Here is an 18,890-nt window from a genome sequence, read left to right as displayed (position 1 = left end):
ACAATCTATGTACTGATCACATCCTTAATGAAATGTCAGAAGACTCGATCGCTGCCAAATAAGGTTTCAATCTTGTTTCAGGTTTAAAACCTATTACTGTACTTGGTTTTTCAGATGATACTGTTATCATAGCTAAAAACAAAAACTCTGCTTTAGAACTCACAAGGATGCTATTGATCGTTTCAAAGCTATTGGTTTAGATATAACTTACTTACAAATGGCTTTTAAGGAACCCGAAGGTTCATTGCCGCCCTCACATAAGCCCGCCAGCGGTCCCTATCCTGTGCAAGATTAATCCAGTCTCTATCATCATACCCCACCTCCCTCAAATCCATTTTAATATTATCCTCCCATCTACGTGTCGGCCTCCCTAAAGGTCTTTTTCCCTCTGATCTCCCAACTAACACTCTATATGCATTTCTGGATTCGCCCATACGTGCTACATGCCCTGCCCATCTCAAACGTCTGGATTTAATGTTCCTAATTATGTCAGGTGAAGAATACAATGCGTGCAGTTCTGTGTTGTGTAACTTTCTCCATTCTCCTGTAACTTCATCCCGCTTAGCCCCAAATATTTTCCTAAGCACCTTATTCTCAAATGGTTTAGATATAAATGTAAATAAATCTGTAGCTATTAATATTTCTCGCGGTAAATTGCATCCAAATCAACTAAACATTTCTGATGACACTACTATCACATGCTTAACTGCAAATGAGCATGTACGCTACTTAGGTGTTAATTTTTCTGATGTTTGTATATTCGATTCCCAAACCGTTTTAAACGACCTGAAAACTAGATTAGATTTGCTAATTTCGTCTCCTTTATTACATCCTGATCAAAAGTTTTGTATATTAAATTCCTCAATTTGCCCATCATTAATCTACACATTTCAGACAATACCCTTGAAAACAATACCCAATACTTTTTTAGATAATGCTGATAAAATTATTAAAAGCACTCTGAAAGAAATTTTGCAACTACCAGCTGACACACCCGATTCTATGATATATACACATCGTAAATATAAAGGTCTTGGTCTTTTTAAGGTATGCTGGGAATCCATGCTACAACACATTAACGGCTTAAGGGTATTACACAAAACTAATGATCCTTACATTACTTCCACTAGGGACCTTATTGAGGAGAGTAAAACATGTTTAAAGAGCCTTAAATTAACTCCTGCTAATTCTTTTTTAAATAATCGTGAAATTTTGTGGACTCTCGAAAAGTTAGAGACGCTTTAAGAGACAAAGAATTTGAAAATTGGTGTACATTGTAACAAAAGGGTAAAGGAGTGATTCTTAACAAAGAGTTCCCCCTAGCAAACAGCTGGATAAGAAATCACAAAGGTCTAACGCTCTCAGAATGGATAGACGCCCTTAAAATGATAGGCTATGTCACTCCGGTCCGAGCTGTACCGGGTAGAAGTCGGAATGGTACCCGCTGTAGGCGCTGTCTCAGCGAGATTGAAACTCTTCCCCATATCCTTGGCTTCTGCCCCTATAGTGAGACCCTTCGCAACATCCGTCACCATGCTGTCTGTTCTATGCTGGCCGAGGCACTGAAGGAAGTAGGGTTTACAGTCCATCAAGAGGTGCAGGGACTAGCCACACAAGGAAGTGTTCGGCGAATTGATATCATTGCCATTAAGAACAACTCGGCATATATTCTTGATCCCACCATCAGATTTGAGACACATGCAGATCAACTGCATGAGGTGGACAGTGAAAAGAAACGGATCTATGAACCAACAATCCCCGTTCTATAAAGATAAATATAGCCTGTCCCACATTGATGTGATAGGTCTGATGGTGGGAGCACGAGGTACCATATCCTCCTTCTTTGCCAACACATGTAAAAACTTGGGCCTAACACACAGCATTGTGAAGGAAATAGCCATTAGTGCCCTCAAAGGATCGGTTCAGATATTGAGAAATCATTTGTATGGGAGTGATAATGGAAATTTCAAGTTATCTTAACCGATGGCTGTTAATTGGTTTAGATATCAATGCCAATCAATCCGTACTATTATTTTTCTCGTGGTATATGGCATTCAAATCATTCTAACCTCTCTGATGATATTTCCCCCCCTTTCTTAACTGTAAATGATCACAAACGCTACTTAGGTGTAAATTTTTCTGACATTTTGCATATTCGATTTCCTAACCGTTTCAAATGTATATCATTTTACCTTTTAGGTGTGTTTCCAAATTGTATGTAATACGCTTTATCAAATCTGGCAACCTTTCCATAAGGGAAGCTAAATTTATTATTATATATAGATATATATATATATACATATACACACACACACACACGAATAGTATCCGGTATCTTATATAATTTATAATGATGCACGTGACTAGAAAAATCTACAGTACATCAAATTTGTTTAAGTGATAAAATTACTATTATTGTAAATGAAAACTCACCGTTCACTATCTCGCGATATTTTGAAGAAACACTTATTTGAGTGGCTGTCCTTCTTATTTCTATAATTCAAATATTCACACTTCACATACGATGGCATCTTTCACAGTACACAACAGATACAAGACAAATCAAGATGTCTTCCTTCTCCTTCGGTTCTTTCTTTCACCTTCCTACCTTAACAGGACTGACAACTTAAACCAAAAGCACGCATGCTCATTGTCCATTTCTTGGCATCTGAATTCAGTGCCGGAATGTTGGTAAGAAACGATGGTAGCGTTCGTAGTGTCGGTTAAAAGAGTTAGCAGCGATTGAACCCCTCTATTATATTTAAGTCCTCTTGGTCTGGAATCAATACTCCATTTCATATAGAAATATGAGAACAAATGGATGAGCCATTTGCAATGTATGAGATCCCCTAGAATCCCAAAAGCTATGCTTCACTATCAGTCCCATTGGAAGAGATCTCTGGTACGTCCCAAAAAGAGCTGGGGAGAAAATTCCTCTTTATTATGAGATTGTAATGGCCTACAACTTGTATGGATGATGATGAAGTAGAGGTGTTTGGGAATGCTTCTTGTAGCAAAAGCATAGTGTGGTGGTTTTGGTTTTTGCACACCCACACTGCATATGCAAGGAATTTATCGCCATTGGGTACAATTTAAGAGAAAAATATTATATGCTGACAAACATTTCAGAATATTATTGTTTTACAAAATATCTTAATTTGGGACTTTATACCTGAAAATGTGCTACATTACATGCTCAGCAGTCTCTTATGTACAGGAACACCTGAAATATGCAAAAATATGTAGAATTGATTTTGAACATTCTGCATTACAGCTGTTTAAAATGATTTTACATCACTTGCAAATGGACAGTAAAATATGCAGTTGCATATGACTCCTCACCCTATTAATATGCCATTCAATGAAAGCCTGTGAATGCAGTTTATTTTGCTTGCAGGCTACCCAGGACCATTCGAGGCCTTGTGTGTTATCCCGCAGCTCCCACATCAGCAGAAGATGAGGAGGAGGAGGAAACAACGAAGAGTTGCTGCTGTTCATGTTTGAGATATATATTTTATGGGCTTTGTAGTCGTTTTATGCGTAAGTAGTTATAAATTGTATGTCTAAAGCCATTTTTCAGATAGATCGCCCTCAGCCTGTTCTTATATTTCCCTCCCCACTTGTTCAAAGTTGAGCTGTTACAGTAGTAGTGAATTATGTGCACTCCTTAATGTTACCAATCATTAAATCTTTCATTTTGTTTGGCGATCTCTCTCTTTATGTGCTAAAAATGTCTGAATCTCATGCTCCGTCCCTAGGTTCCACTCAATGCGGCGATAATTAAGCACATGTGGTCGAATTTTCCATTTAATTCCTTCGTTTTCCGATAGGCACAACATGCTTAGAAATGTTTGGAGCTGTAGGCATATTATAAATTAATCATATTTTTATGGCCATGCAACAGGAAAGGGGTGTACGTTTTTCTTGTTTCTTCTTGTTTTAACACTTCGTCCCAAGAAATTTCTTTTCTTTTGCTGCCACTAAAGTGCACTGAAATTAATCTGTGAATGGCAACAGACTTACTGCAAGCTAAACTCATGCATTTCCTTTGTTTTCTTGAATATAGTTAGTAATTACGAATGTTCTAGAATTTTTAAAGATTATGTGGTATTTTGTTGGAAAGTATATTTAAAGACCATGTTGGGTCCGATAAGCTGTGAGAAATTCCAAAAGTTTTATTAATATTACAATAACATAAATGTTTTATTTTAACATTTTGATGAATGTTTTCGGTTCAAGGAACCATCATTAGATCCCCAATTAACCTACAAAATCTTATGAACGAAGTATTATAAACAATCGGTGAAACCATGGGTTTTATAAAATAGATTCGGATGCATAATGAATTATGATATCACATATTGAGTCACAAGTAAGTGAGTAAAATTCATAATAGTACCATAAAACAGTAAAAACTGTATGTACAAGAATAGAATTGTTAAAAAGTAAATGATCAGTCCACTTTTATGAGTATAAGATTAAGCTATATAAATAGCATAAGCACCATTCAATGTGACTGCATAACAAGATTAACATGAAGGCTGCATTTACAAATGTCAGATTGATATGCTGATGCGAATTGGCAGAGTAGTGAAGAGAGGTGAATATGCAGCTTCATGTGTGGTAAGACTGGAGTAACACTTGAGACATGCGTGGTCTTGTAATCTGAAAGTATGTACAAATTCTTATTTACGATATTGAAAGGATTAAAAATGAAAATTATTTATGATTTGTAACCAAATGATGTTAATTCACGAAACACGAAAAGAAGGGGGGCAACCAATTAAATAAAGAAATTACTTACCTAGACGGAGCAAAAGAAAATATATCCGTTCTTGTATAAAGTTCAGCCACAAATGTTGACGAACGTTGCGCTTACAAAAGGACTAAGTAACATCAAATTGAAGGGTGGGGGGGAAGAAGCATATTGGAGTATCGGAAGTCATGTGTGTAAGGAGAAATTAAATTATAAAGCAGACTATGTATGTTTGGGAATTGCTCATTCAGAAGGGATAAACCATTATTTAATGCTTGTGAAATATAACATTCTTCAGCAATATGTATATGTGGATTGTCACCCATAGGATGAATGACCTGTAGTGTATTATTTATATTGGTTAATTCATGACCTTGTTCTGTCAGATGGGTTGCAAACTTTGATATTCGTTTACTGTATTTGAAATCGGAAACATTTTCATTAAACTGGGTTGGTAATTTCTGTGAGTTTGACCAATGTATTTGCTAGGCCAATTTTTCCATTGTAGCATATATATGCCACTATTTTGAAGTCGATCTCTATTATGAAATTTTTTATTAGGTATGACGTTATTTAATTTATTATTAGTGCAGAAGGCTATATTCATATTGTGTTTTTTGAAGAAGTTGTTCAATTGGTTAGAAATCGGTCCAAAGTAGGTCATGCTTGTCCATGTTTTTAGGGGTTATTGGTTCAAGAAAAGTGTGTTGAGTTTTTTGTAAGTTGTTGTTACGTTTTTGGAGGAGGCTGTCTACTGTATGTTTTTGGAAACCATTATCTTGGGCTAAACAGATAATATAATTATATTCTTTATTATAATTAGATTTACTTAGTGAAATAGTTAATAATCTATCAATGAGGAAACGAAATTTACTAATTTTATGAGTTTCTGGGTGGTTAGAAAGGCTGTGTATAGAATGATTAGTGAAGGTTGGTTTCCAGTATGTGTCAAAATTAAAACGGAAATGTTTTATAAAAGTTTTGAGGTCTAGAAAGTTTATTGATTGGTTAACAGCTGACTCGGAGGTGAACTTTATGATAGGGTGTAAATCATGAAAGGAATTGGTAATATTTATTTATTTCTCTAATGGCATGGAACATTAACAAATAGTCATCAATTGTCCATCTGATTCATTATCTTAATCCTGGCTTCCCAATAGTTTCTGTTCTGCGAAGGGCCAGGCATCACATTAAGTGGGCCCTGTCCATATCTTCATCCAGATTACAGAGCATGCAGGTGGGCGTTTGAAGTAACCCAAACTGATAGAGCTTCTTGTCTTGGCCATGTAAAAAAGTCTTCCAGTTTGATTCTAAACTCATGAGGTATTGTTCCTTCATTTGTAGAGTTTAGAGCAGTGGTATGATACTGATTTGAAGCAACTAGTGAGCATGGCAGCTTTTTCCCTAATGTATCTGCCTGTTCATTGCCAGAAATGTGACAGTGTCCAGGGATCCACAGGAGCTAATTTGAGTTTCCTCAGTGTCTCGCAGCAGTCATGAATCTCCACTGATGCAGCAGCTCAATGGATTCTATGGCAGATCTTGAATCACTCAGGATGACAGTCTTGGAGAATTTTCCAAGATGCAGTAGAAGTTGGTTTAATGCTGTTTGAATGGCTTGATTTCTCCATCGAACGCTGTTTTGAATGATCCGGTGGATTTGTAAATAGTTGTTGTTGTTTTCTAATGCCAGGCATTTGACAATAAAGTCATTTGACTTCTTGCACTCCAATATTTTTCAGAGGTATTATCATGGCCAGCCACTGAAGCACAGATTTTGAGGTGTTACGAATCCATTTATTGGTTTGAGTTGCACAAAGGGCAGTTAGGGGACTGATATATTCCAATTCTATGCAGGTGTTTGGCCAAACAGTCATGGCCTGTTGCCAATCTAAATGCAGCTACAGACGATTTTCGTGGTAAATCGGGAATTAACTGTGGATTATGATGCAGAGAGTTCCATTTTTTCCCTTGAGATTGTGTTATCAAATTTTGTTTGTTGAAGTCTAAGTATGTAGATTTAATAAATCTTTTCACAGAGTAATACGTAGATTTAGTAACAGGTCTGTAAGTAGCAGTGCTTTGCTAAAGCATCCGCATTCTAGTTTCCCAGGATTCCACAATGGGATGGTATCCATTGGAATACAATTCTTTTATTGAGTGATATTAATTGAGAGAGCATTTTAGTTATTTCTGCTGTTTGAGATGAAGGTGTGTGTTTAGATACGATTGATAGAATAGCTGCTTTGGAGTCTGACAATATAACTGCATTTTTAAATTTATTGATGTGGCATAGAAGATTCCTGAGACTTTCACTTATTGCAATGATTTCTCCATCAAAACTTGTTGTTCCATACCCAAGAGATCTATAAAGTGAGAAGAGACAGCACATAACACCTGCACCGGCACCTTGTTCTCTGGAGATCAAGGATCCATCGGTGTATAAATGAAGCCAGTTTTGTGGAGGGTACCTAATATTAATTGTCTCTAAAGACAATTGTTTCAGTATTTCAGTGTTTACTTCTGATTTCAGTATTTCTTCTGTTAAATTTAGATTTATAAAAAATGAAGATGTAGCTGTATATCCCTGCTCCTGCATTTGGGTAACCATGTATTTGTGAGCCATCTGTGTATATTCTGAGCCATTCGGGTTCTGGGTATTTACTGTTGATAGTCTCCAAGGCCAAAAGCTTTAGACTCATTGTGTCTGTTCCTTTTTTAAAAACACTTTGGTTTAGGTCTGTGAAGCAGTCATGGGATTCTATTTCAGTTGGATTCTGTATCATGGGTTGGGGTTCATTTGATATAATTGAATATTGTTCTTTTAGCTTACGTACTTTCTTCACAAATCCATGTTGTGTTTTGGGGTTTCTTTCTTATTTTCGTATTTGTACCAGTATTGACCATCCGATAGTCTGATTAGCTCTTCATACAACAGCATGGATCTCTCTGAGGGTCAACATGGCATCCACAGCAGTTATTTTTACAGTCTTAGAGTCGACCAATTGTGTGTTTTACATTCCAGGAAGAACATACTTTTGATATGTAGTGCTTAAAGTTGAGCAAGCACATTCCCATTTGCATCCTGGAAGGCGTTTTAGGATCCTCAGTTGGTTTGAAGTTTGGGAGCTAATTTTCTCCACTTGTTGTTTCCAGGATAACTTATTATCAAAGGTTACGCCCCAGTCACCTCCCAGTCAGCTGTTAACTGATCAGTAAACTTTCTAGACCTCAAAACTTTTATAAAACATTTCAGTTTTAATTTTGACATATAATGGAAACCAACCTCCAATAATCATTTTCAACATAATCTTAAGGCTGAGTTTTGAAGAACAGAAATTTTTTGTAGATGAGTTGCTGATGCTCCTCCCCATATTTCACATCCACAGGTCAATTTTGATCGTATATAAGCATTATAAAACAGACGCATTCCAAAATATCAAGAAAGTTATTTCATACCATGTTCATCCTCCTCCAGTCTTGACACTGAATTGCTAGCTATTGATGCTGCTCTTCAGTGTGTTACTCAAATTCCTGAAAAATCTATTTCCATACTTACCGACTCCAATTATATAATTAAATATGTACCAAACCTATGTGCACATAGAATTATTCCACTTCGGAAACAACTAAGTAAACTAAAAGAACTCCAAAAGGAAATAACATTTCAATGGATACCTAGTCATTGTGGTATACCTGGAAATGAGAAAGTTGGTAATATTGCAAAACAGGCAACATACCGTATTTACAACCAAGACCTCTTCAAGTGGTATCTCTATCCGTGCTTTTGCTTCAGTGAAGTCTCATTTTACAAACCTATGGATCAACAATTGGCTCTCTTCTGACAAAGGAAAAATTTTACAGTCTGTACAAAAGAAACCAAATGACCTGGAAATGTACAAAAACTTGCCCTAACAAGAGCCAGAACAGATCACATTGTCACTCAATTACACCTACACCGATTTCACATTTCTGATAATCCTACTTGTCTGTGGTGTAATAATCATGATGAAGATCTGGAACACATTCTTCTATACTTCCATCCATAAACCACAAAAGAAGTAAATTAAAATCATCAGTACCAGTTGCAGAAGACACAGCCCTGCAGTATATATTGACTACACCCCAACTCTGGCTACTAGCAACAGGCATCTATAATGAACACCGATCAAACTACCCCTCATTTCTCGTGTGTGTGTGTGTATGTGTGTGTTGTTTTTTTGCTCTGGATTTCACAATGAAGTCGTCATCCTTCTTGCTTCCCCACATTTACAATAAAAAAGTGGTCTTCCAATGGATCCCGGCCCACTGTGGACTGAATGGTCACGAGAAAGCAGATATGTTAGCAAAGAAAGGAACTAAAATCAACTTAAAAACAGATTACAATAAGAAGTTTGATGACACAAAATGTGATGCACATTTATGAACCTTTTAGCTGTCACTTTTAAAGCTCTGGTGCACATAGTTTTTAAATTACACTAAACTTTGTTTGAAATTTCTGGTAACTTTAATTGTTTGCTTTATTCTCACACAAAATAGTTAATAACTTTATATCTCCGGAACTATTAATGTTATATGCATGATATTTGAAACACACATTCTTAGGCTATTAGGAAACTTTTCTGTGTAACAGAGATTTGTTATTTTGTTACTTACTTACTTTTGGCTTTTAAGGATTCCAGAGGTTCATTGCCACATTTACATAAGCCTGTCATCAGTCCCTATCCTGAGAAAGATTAATCCAGTCTCTACCATCATATCCCACCTCCCTCAAATCCATCTTTATATTATCCTCCCACCTATGTCTCGGTATCTCCAAAAGTCTTTCTCCCTTCGGCCTTCCAACTAACACTCTATATGAATTTCTGGATTCGCCCATATGTGCTACATGCCCTGTCCATCTCAAACGTCTGGATTTAATGTTCCTAATTATGTCAGGTGAAGAATACAATGTGTGCAGTTCTGCATTGTGTAATTTTCTGCATTCTCCTATAACTTCATCCAGGGGCGTATTTTGCGGGCTACCGGAGCTACCGGCGGTAGCCCAAGGAAATTACAAAAGAAAAAGTTTATAATATAACATAATGTAATAATTTTGTATTATTAGTTTTACCATAGTAATTAAAATTAAAGTAATTGTTAGATATATTTTGTGTAATAATAGGGTCAGCGGTAGCCCAAACCCTTTAACCAGTATACGCCACTGACTTCATCCTTCTTAGCCCCAAATATTTTCCTAAGCACATTATTCTCAAACAACCTTAACCTCTTTTCCCCTCCCACAGTGAGAGTCCAAGTTTCACAACCATGTAGCATACGTTTTTAGAAAAGTTTTTATGACCCTTAATTTTGCAGGTGTCTATGATCACAATAATTACAAGCTACAAATCTCTTTCAGTATATTTAGTCATGGATCTAAACCAGGGACAATCGTGTTCACATTGATTTCATGCAGGCATTGCCCCTGTAGTTTAAAAAACCCTTCATGCTCTTCTGTTTGATGGGTTTTCTATCAGGACTTTTAAAACAGCGCATAATGAATTATTATTATTGACGTAACATGATATGGACATAGATTTTATAATAAATGTTTAATGATGAATTTCTGTGAAGTTACATAGTAAAAAGGCAATATGAATACTGTATAATTTATGAATCTGATATACAGTAGGTTACCTTTTTTATAATCATTAACACTTTTGTTAAATGTAAATAACATGCAAAACAGACATTTCAAATAATATTACTGATGTAACATTCACTTGTTACTGACATAATCACTGCAAATTACATTTATCTCTGTTTAACTTATGGAAGAAATTTATCGTATTTAAATTACGATCAGAACAGTAAAAATAAGTATTAGAATATAAATGGACGATTCTCCTGGACTTAGTAGATATTGTAGAGTTTTCCAAGACGATATTGTACACTTTTTTGACAAACAGAATGTGGAAATATTCTGTTCTTCGCTGTGCATGGCATCTTCCAATATGATTCTGTTGAATGTTAATGCTGCACCTTTTACATGTTACACATCATCAGTGACCAATGCATATGATTTTGTACTGTTTAAAGTATTCAAAACAGCTGAAAATGTGATAATACCCTTGTTGACTCAATGTGTGGACATTTCATCCTTGTGTTTTATTCCAACATTTTCTGCAAAATCTTTTTGTAATAGCCTACAGCATGTTAGGTTGTAAGATTTCCTTTCAGATATTTTATTTCTTGCAGTTGTGTTTTTGCATAGAAACATAGTTTGCATAAACCCTTAAGATGTCTGATCAATATATTTCTTGCAGTTTCAGGAGGACAGGTGACTGCCTCCATTTTATGTGTCTGTCCACCTGTACTATCTGGGAATAGATTTGTTATAAACTGTTCAGTATTACTACATTTGGCATTCCAAGTAGCATGCGATATTCTAATCACATGTGGACATTTCTAATAATTTATTAGTAGAAAGGATATTCCAGTGCGCTTGCATAATCCGTCAGTAAGAAGGTCCACATTTGACAACAGCAAACATTTTTATCTTTTTCAGAAACTGGAAGTATATACTGTATTTTGGTCGTAAACTAGCAAACTTAGATTTTTTAATTGAACATGGGATATTCACTTTTAAAAACTATATGCTTCCATTGCTGTCATCATAAACACTCTCTTCTGTTTTCTTTCTTTTTCTGGATCTTTATTGATGAAAGTGACATAATCTTTGTGCTCTGGAAATACAGTAGACTCTAGACCACTTTCGTAAAATTGTGAAACAGCTGAATAATCATGAGAGTTTTCACCTTCCTTCTGCTTAATTTCGCAAGTTTCTATGACTCCAAACTTTTCAGCAAGTTTCTTCACAACAGCACGTTTCTTTCTTGGAGATGTTGGTAATGACCTCTTTGTGCTCGATGTATTGTCTTCCCCAATGACTGAGACTTAGATGGTGAATCATATCCAACATCTCTTAACATTGCTTCAGCCTTTAATTTCTCTCTGTACTTTCTCATTCGTAATTTACTATTATTTTCAGTTTATTTTTTCTTCTGCACTCTAGACCATTTCTTTCTTAAAGTGGTTTCTGCTGTGCATTCTTTTCTTGATTTCTTAATTTTTTCGTCACTTAGCTTCTCCCTGTATTTTCTACCTTTTCAGCAGAAGATTTTGGCAGTATGTTGTCCTAAACCTTGATATTTGAAGTTGATAATTAAAGAGTGTTACGTCAGTAACATCAATAGCTTCAAAATTAGTTTCGAAAAAAAATCACAGATTGCATGAGCTGAATGGTAATTAAGTTTGTTAGAACCTGTATAGTCTTCCCTGATAACAGTCACGCTGTCCCCGCAGTGTTCAGGCTTAGGGTGAAGCATGCGTCTTGCAAAATATACATTACTTAAACTGATTTATTATTAATTAAAGTATTAAAGTACTCTTGAATCATAAATGTAATAAAAACATTATGCAAAATTATTTGTTGCAACTGAAAATAATAATGTGGACATGTTTACAAAATGGGTGTTTGTAAATGTGTTTAAAAGATAAAGGGATAAAAATAATCATAATTATAATTGCTATTTATGCAACAAGTTGCGAAATAATAGCATTTTAAGCATGACAAGTGAAGATTGTCCAACACGGCAAGTGCTTAAAACACTGGTTTCGCATGTATTTCGTGCAAAATATTTTGAACAGTCACTCGAGAATCCTAAATGTATTTATATTTTAAAGAGAATGAAATTGTTGATTCGTTATCACGCAATGGCGAACTTATGATGTTGAAGACGAAAGTGTATTATATTCATATAAAAAGAGATAGATTTCATGGCCTTTGGATATGTAGTGATTGTTTTGCTGGTTGTTATGAAGTTGTTTTCTGCTTGTTATGTAATTTGGAATATACAATTATTACAATGAAAGTGATAAATGTAATTAGAAAAGTGAGTGATTCGGAAGTGAATAATTTATATATCAAATCTCCAAATGTAATTTCAATTTTAAATAATTGTGTTGAGAATATTTATAATAAATAAATAATTGGAATTTATGTTTTCAGTATTTCTAATTAGTGTGCTTAAAAGTACTTCAGGCATGGAAATTTACTTTTTAAGCACGCTAATATATGGATGCAGAATTCAATGAATTTTTTATGCTAAAATGAGAATCGAAAAGTCGTCACCATGAAACGAATGTCTAAAAAATAATTATTTCTGAGAAATGTTAATCTTTCGAAATGATAATTGTTTCTCTTGAAGTCGTCAGCATCAGCCTCCCTGTATTTACTCAGCTGCATACCGACACCTCTTGTAAGGCACTACTCTGTATTATATCCCAAAATTGTTAGTCTTAATTATGAAACAATCTGTTTATCTGTATCCAATTAGAACTTCACAGAACATTTACCTTCAATAAATAGCAATACTCTCTAGTTACTGCTAGCCTCTTCATATAAACAGCATAAAACACATTCTTATTATTTTTCCAGCTATCTGTGTTTGAAGCATGTAGCTATGTTTAAACACAGGTGTAACGTGGCTTTCCCGCAGTGAACAGTTTCTCAAACTCCAACCCATGGAAGTTATCCTTCTGTTCTGCAGGACTGCTTCTATTCCAACAAATGTAAATCAAATATTCAAAGTTCGTGATTTCGCACCCAGCTAAACTTCACATTAATTTGGAAAGTAATCAGTAATGACGAGGATTCCTCTGCTAAATTTCATATCCATGTGTCCTAAGTGAAAAGCTCTGAGAGGATTGCCTACAGGTTGTCGTTTGAGAATCACTTGTGCAAAGGTTCACACCCGTGGCACTGGACAGAACCAGAAATCTGGTGATGTCTGGTGGAAACCATGCACTTTGATGAGGTCTGGAAGCTTCTGGTTTGGTGCCGGCTTGAAGGTGAAGTTCTGCAGCAGGACACTAAGGATCAACCACATGTTCTGCAGCCAAATGTCTGACCCACACACACACACACACACATACACGCTTCCCTGCAACACATTTCGAAATGATCAGATGGTACAGGAAAAACATTGACGAGAAAGTGTACTAGTGAGCACTTGAGTAAGTGAATAAGATACTGGGTAGTGAACCAACAAATAAATTAGTATGACTTGAGGCTTTCCCGGCGTTTGATATAGAATAACTCTTCTTGGGTTCTCAGCCAGGTGAGTTGGAGATTAGATTCCAATCTTTCGACGGCTAGCTCTGCCATCTTCTTCAGGGAAGAAGTGCATGTATGAGGGATTATGTGGTTGGAGTTGTAGGAAAATGGACGACGTAGGTATATAGGCCTAATGACGCAATAGAGGAATGGGGCGCAGTGTTGCATTCACCCGTGACTCACATCGGACACAGGAGCAGCAAAATCGGAATCCTAAATAGAAGTTTATTTTCGAAACAAGTCCAAGGTTATAATCTATCCATCTGTGAAGATTCTCACCACCATAACTCTGCCGAATGTGCAGCGGGAAGAAAGCTGATGTAAGTAGAGCAGAGAGGTCACCAAATTCTAACTGCAGTCCAAAGGACACCCTTTACCCTCGAGCATATGGATGCTAGAGCCCGATAAAATGTTAAAGAAAAGAACATCCAAATTGGCTACTCGGAGGAGACTTTTTTAGAAAACGAGAACGAAAGGGCTGAGATTCCCGCATGCTTTACTATAAATCATTCCACATTAAGAAAAAGTCATTGGTTTCATGGACCTTGCAGAGCACATTGTGGAAGCTGTGGCAGGCAGGCGTTTCTGTGCCAACTGATCATTTGATCGAACAGCCCTATATGCTCAATGCGTTTTTCTTAACGTGGAATAAGTCTATAGCAATCAGTAAAAAAAAATGAGCTTCTCCACCATTCCTGACAGACTTTACGTGAGATAAAAGTTTTTGAGCCTATCAAAAGTTGTTGCTTTGTCAGCTGTCCAAAGACAGGTCTGAATCTCATAAGTGACACCAATAAGTCATCACTCATGAAGCAACTAAGCCGGAAGATAATTGGGTAGGTGACCAATTTCTTTTCCCCTCCATTGCATACATTGCCGACTAGCTACATATTACATTAATCAGACTTCAGAATTATATGATACAAACAATTGTTCTTCCTCTGGCACGTATTGTCAAGTGAGATGTACTGTCTGATAATAGATGTACATATCAGCCAGAACCTCAATCAGAGGTACTATCAAAAGTGGCTGGGAATATTTCAGCCTTAATTCTGCAGTAGCCAACGACTGGACAAGAAGTGTATGGTTACAGAAATAAGAGAATTGATAACTTGAGTTGTCAAACGAAAAGACGAATAAAGGATTATGAGAATAAATAAATAGGTCTATACAAATCAGTTTGCTATTATATCACTGTCTCTATAGCACTGATGAATTCTTAGAGTTGCTCTATCTTAGATCTTGTCTTCAAGATAATTCAGAGTAGTTAGATGAGGAGTCTATTCTACAATTTTACAAGTATTTGGTTTACACACTGCAAATGGTCCTTTTAGCTGAAGTTGGCTCAGCCTATAGTTTTCTAAAATTAAGTTCCAGATTTTGTGTATTTGTATTTAATATTATAGTCATTTATTATATTTAATACAGCACTGACGAAAACGAAAATAATGGCTTTTAAAGGAAAGGACCCAGTGAACTCAAAAATTGTAGTTGATGTTAAAATTTTCAAGCAGACGTCACATTTTAACAGTCCAGGTTGCAATGTTTATTATAAGAAGGGTATACATGCAGATGGGGCTCATTGCAATTTTACGAAAAATTGGTTTATTGACTCCGTCTATAGTATTTTCAGAGGACTTTCATTTAACATAAAGTGAACTGGAAAAAAAAAAAAAAAAAAGACTAACAGCGATTAGTTCATTTTAAAAAACACTGAAATTTAAGGGGACCTGGTAAGCCAAAAAATCTTGAATTTTTCATTTTTCATTTATCTTTCAGATGACCCATGATTTAAGTTTGTATCTTATTCCTAAGTATGTTTTTTTTTTTTTTCGGTTTAAATGAACAGTGACATTTAAGTGGGCGTGTCCATAGGCGGAGAGAGAACCATTTCCTTGGGGAGGCAAAGGAAGACATAATTAATTACCTCCTCCTCCGTTATAGCTTGACCGTGGTACAGTATATTGGAATATGATCAGTTAATAAAGGTATTTTTGGGGGGAGGGGCATGTTTTTTACAGTGTTACATCCATATCGGCGATGTTTCAAACCGAGTTGTATAGGGCTTGAACTGTAGGTCTGCTACAAATTATAATAGGGCATAACTTAAAACAATCTCCCTCTTTTTCTCTCTCGTGCAGAAACACATGCATACATCAATAAAACTACGTAACAGTGCTAACAGAAATATTTTTATATGAAGCTTACCTTCCGAAGATATATGAAATGTAATTTCTAATAATTATTTTATTTAATCTCATTTTTTAAGTTTACACATTATACTGGGATCAATTTTCTTTTTCCTGCATTGTCGTGCAGTATGTTATTCATACATTTCGAAGTGGTGGCCTCAACAACTGCAGACTTCAGAGACAATAGTATAGGCTGTTACGAAAGAAACATTACAGTGCTTCCATTCCTCAAATGAGGTAGTATAGGAATTCTTATACATTCAGAAATTTAAAATAAATACAGTATTATAGTCCAGGCACATGATCAGAAGACATTAATTCATCAATTTAAGCACAAAAACTTAATCATAAACAAAACAAAAAAAGATATTTTGAATTCAATAGAATAATAGAAAAAAAAAAAAAGAGATCAGACAAGTTGGGGGGGCAGTGGCCCCCATTACTCCGCCTATGGGCTTGTCTCCTGTTCATCTAGCATACTACCACAGTCTACTATATACAGTCACGAAGCTTGAGTTTTGAGGGTGCTAGAAACAATAGACTGTGACGGTACTATTTTGTATTGCCTGTAATGAGGCGATATTAGCGATCCTAGTGGTGAGCAACTATCTAATGTTTGCATATTTACTACGTATTGAGCTTCGCGACTGTATATACTAGACTGATACTACTATGTTAGTTTCAAATTTTGCGCCTTATGTGCGAAATTTTTTCATTGTAGGGAATTTATGTGTATTGGCACACCTGGTTTACCGTCTGTGCTTTGTTTCGTAGCAACGGATTTGTTTACAGTGTTGTGATGTTATACACGTGCTGTACGGAGTTCTATTATTAATTGTGTTACGATACAGTTCAGTTGCATTATAGAGGTGCATTTTGTGATATTTTCTTACAATATGGGTTACAAAAGTAGCTTGAAAGTATTTAAGAAGAGAAGAAATGTTGGTAAACGTAAGAACTCTGTTAGTAAGGTGAATTCTAACCTACAACCCTCTAGCACACGTGGTCAGTGTGAATCTGTAAATAGTGGTTGTGCATCAGGAAAGAAACTTGAAGATTCTAAAATCAGATATGAAACCCTGAAACAAGAACACAGTGTTAGTGATACCAATGGGGTTATAGATGTTGGCATATTATCTAGTGTACTGCAAAATAATGTATTCTGTAAAGGCTGTGGCAAAGGTGGGATATCTCTTGAGGTAAAAAAGCACATTGGTCTTGCTGCAGAATTAGTTTTAAAATGTAAATACTGTGCGTATGGTGTAAATTTTTACAACTCTTCATCTATTGATATTTCAAAGATAAACCCAATAACATGTAAACTCTACACAATAAATGTTAGACTATGTATGGCCTTAGGGCTATAGGAAAAGGTAAGACAGGTGGAGAGACTTTATGTGGCATTTTGAATTTGCCACCTCCTCCAACCAGGTCTACTAGATATAACATAATAATTGGATCTGCGATTGAAAATGTTGCATTACATAACATGAAGGTTGCTGTGGAAGAAGCAGTTGCAGAAAATGATAATGTCAGAGGCATATCAGCTGCCTTTGATGGGACGTGGCAGAAAAGTGGTCACATTTCACTAAATGGCGTTGTGACGGCAACTAGTGTGGACACTGGCAAGGTAATTGATGTTGCTATATTATCAAAACATTGTAGGTGTGAAGGTAGAACAACAAATAAACATGAAACCGATTGTGAATGTAATTACAGTGGGTCAAGTGGTGGAGTGGAGGTTGCAGGTGTGACGAACATTTTCAATCGGTCACTCAGTTCATATAAATGTGAGATATGTGAAATATTTAGGAGATGGGACTCTAAGTCATTCAGTGCTGTTGAGGAATTGAAACCACATGGGAATGACGTACAAATTAGAAAATTAGAGTGCATAGGCCACATACAGAAGAGAATGGGCATTTTGAGGAGACTGAAAACCAGTGTGAAGGGACAAAAATTATCGGATGGTAAGGGTTTATTAGGAAAGGGGAGGCTAACTGACTCAGTTATAGACAAAATTCAAAACTATTACGGCATGGCCATAAGACTTCTATTTACTATTTTCCCGAAACACATAACCACAGTGGACCATATGACGATTCACCATTGTTATTCTCATCCCAACCGACACTTGAGACAGGCATTGACAAGAACCGAGTTCTGAATGGGAGAAGTGAAGGCTGATGGGTGGGGGAATACCTGCTAGGCCACGAGGCCACAAGAAATGTGCCTGAGTTTCAGCTTTCCCAGTGCAACCTTAAAACCCGGGGAAATGCAGAAGCCAGACACGGCATGAGTGATCCTGGCTTCAGGAACAAATTTTACTGCAAGACAGGTCTATATACATCACAAGGTTTTCTACTTCTACAACTCTATATGCTTCATTGAAAGAACTAATATAATAGCTATGATATATACGACTAAAAACCACTAAAATTTTGAGTTTAAGAAAACAAAGTGACAGAGCCCCAGCCTCACTTGCCTCAGCCAATCAGCCGCCACTGTACAAATCTACCAACATGGAATTTCATCTCAGACTAAAACCTGTCTTGACCCTTTATACCCATTGGTGACTGCACATGATAAGGTCGCAGGGCAGATCTTGCCTCCTCTGCTATACCAGATAATGTTGTTGTTTCTGCTATACCAGATAATGTTGCCAGGCGTTTGACAGTAAAGTCATTTGACCTCTCCCACTTCAATATTTTTCAAAGATATTATCATGGCCAGCCACTGAAGCACAGATTTTGAGGTGTTCCGAATCCATTTCTTGGTTTGAGTT

At 36.2% G+C, this 18,890-nt stretch overlaps 1 long non-coding RNA gene across 1 annotated transcript in view; it reads left to right on the top strand.

Annotated features, from left to right (window-relative positions):
- LOC138710166 (uncharacterized) overlaps positions 1 to 12,793 on the top strand; it is a 77,384-nt gene extending 64,591 nt beyond the window's left edge. The window contains exon 6 of the long non-coding RNA XR_011335130.1: positions 3,398 to 12,793. This is a non-coding gene — a long non-coding RNA (uncharacterized lncRNA). The remainder of the gene's footprint in view (positions 1 to 3,397) is intronic.
- Positions 12,794 to 18,890: the final 6,097 nt, after the last annotated feature.

This window comes from Periplaneta americana, chromosome 12, assembly GCF_040183065.1.
Source record: "Periplaneta americana isolate PAMFEO1 chromosome 12, P.americana_PAMFEO1_priV1, whole genome shotgun sequence".
In the NCBI taxonomy this organism is placed as follows: Eukaryota; Metazoa; Arthropoda; class Insecta; order Blattodea; family Blattidae; genus Periplaneta; species Periplaneta americana.
Note: the sequence above shows the minus strand (reverse complement) of the source record. Positions and strands in the feature narration are given on the sequence as shown.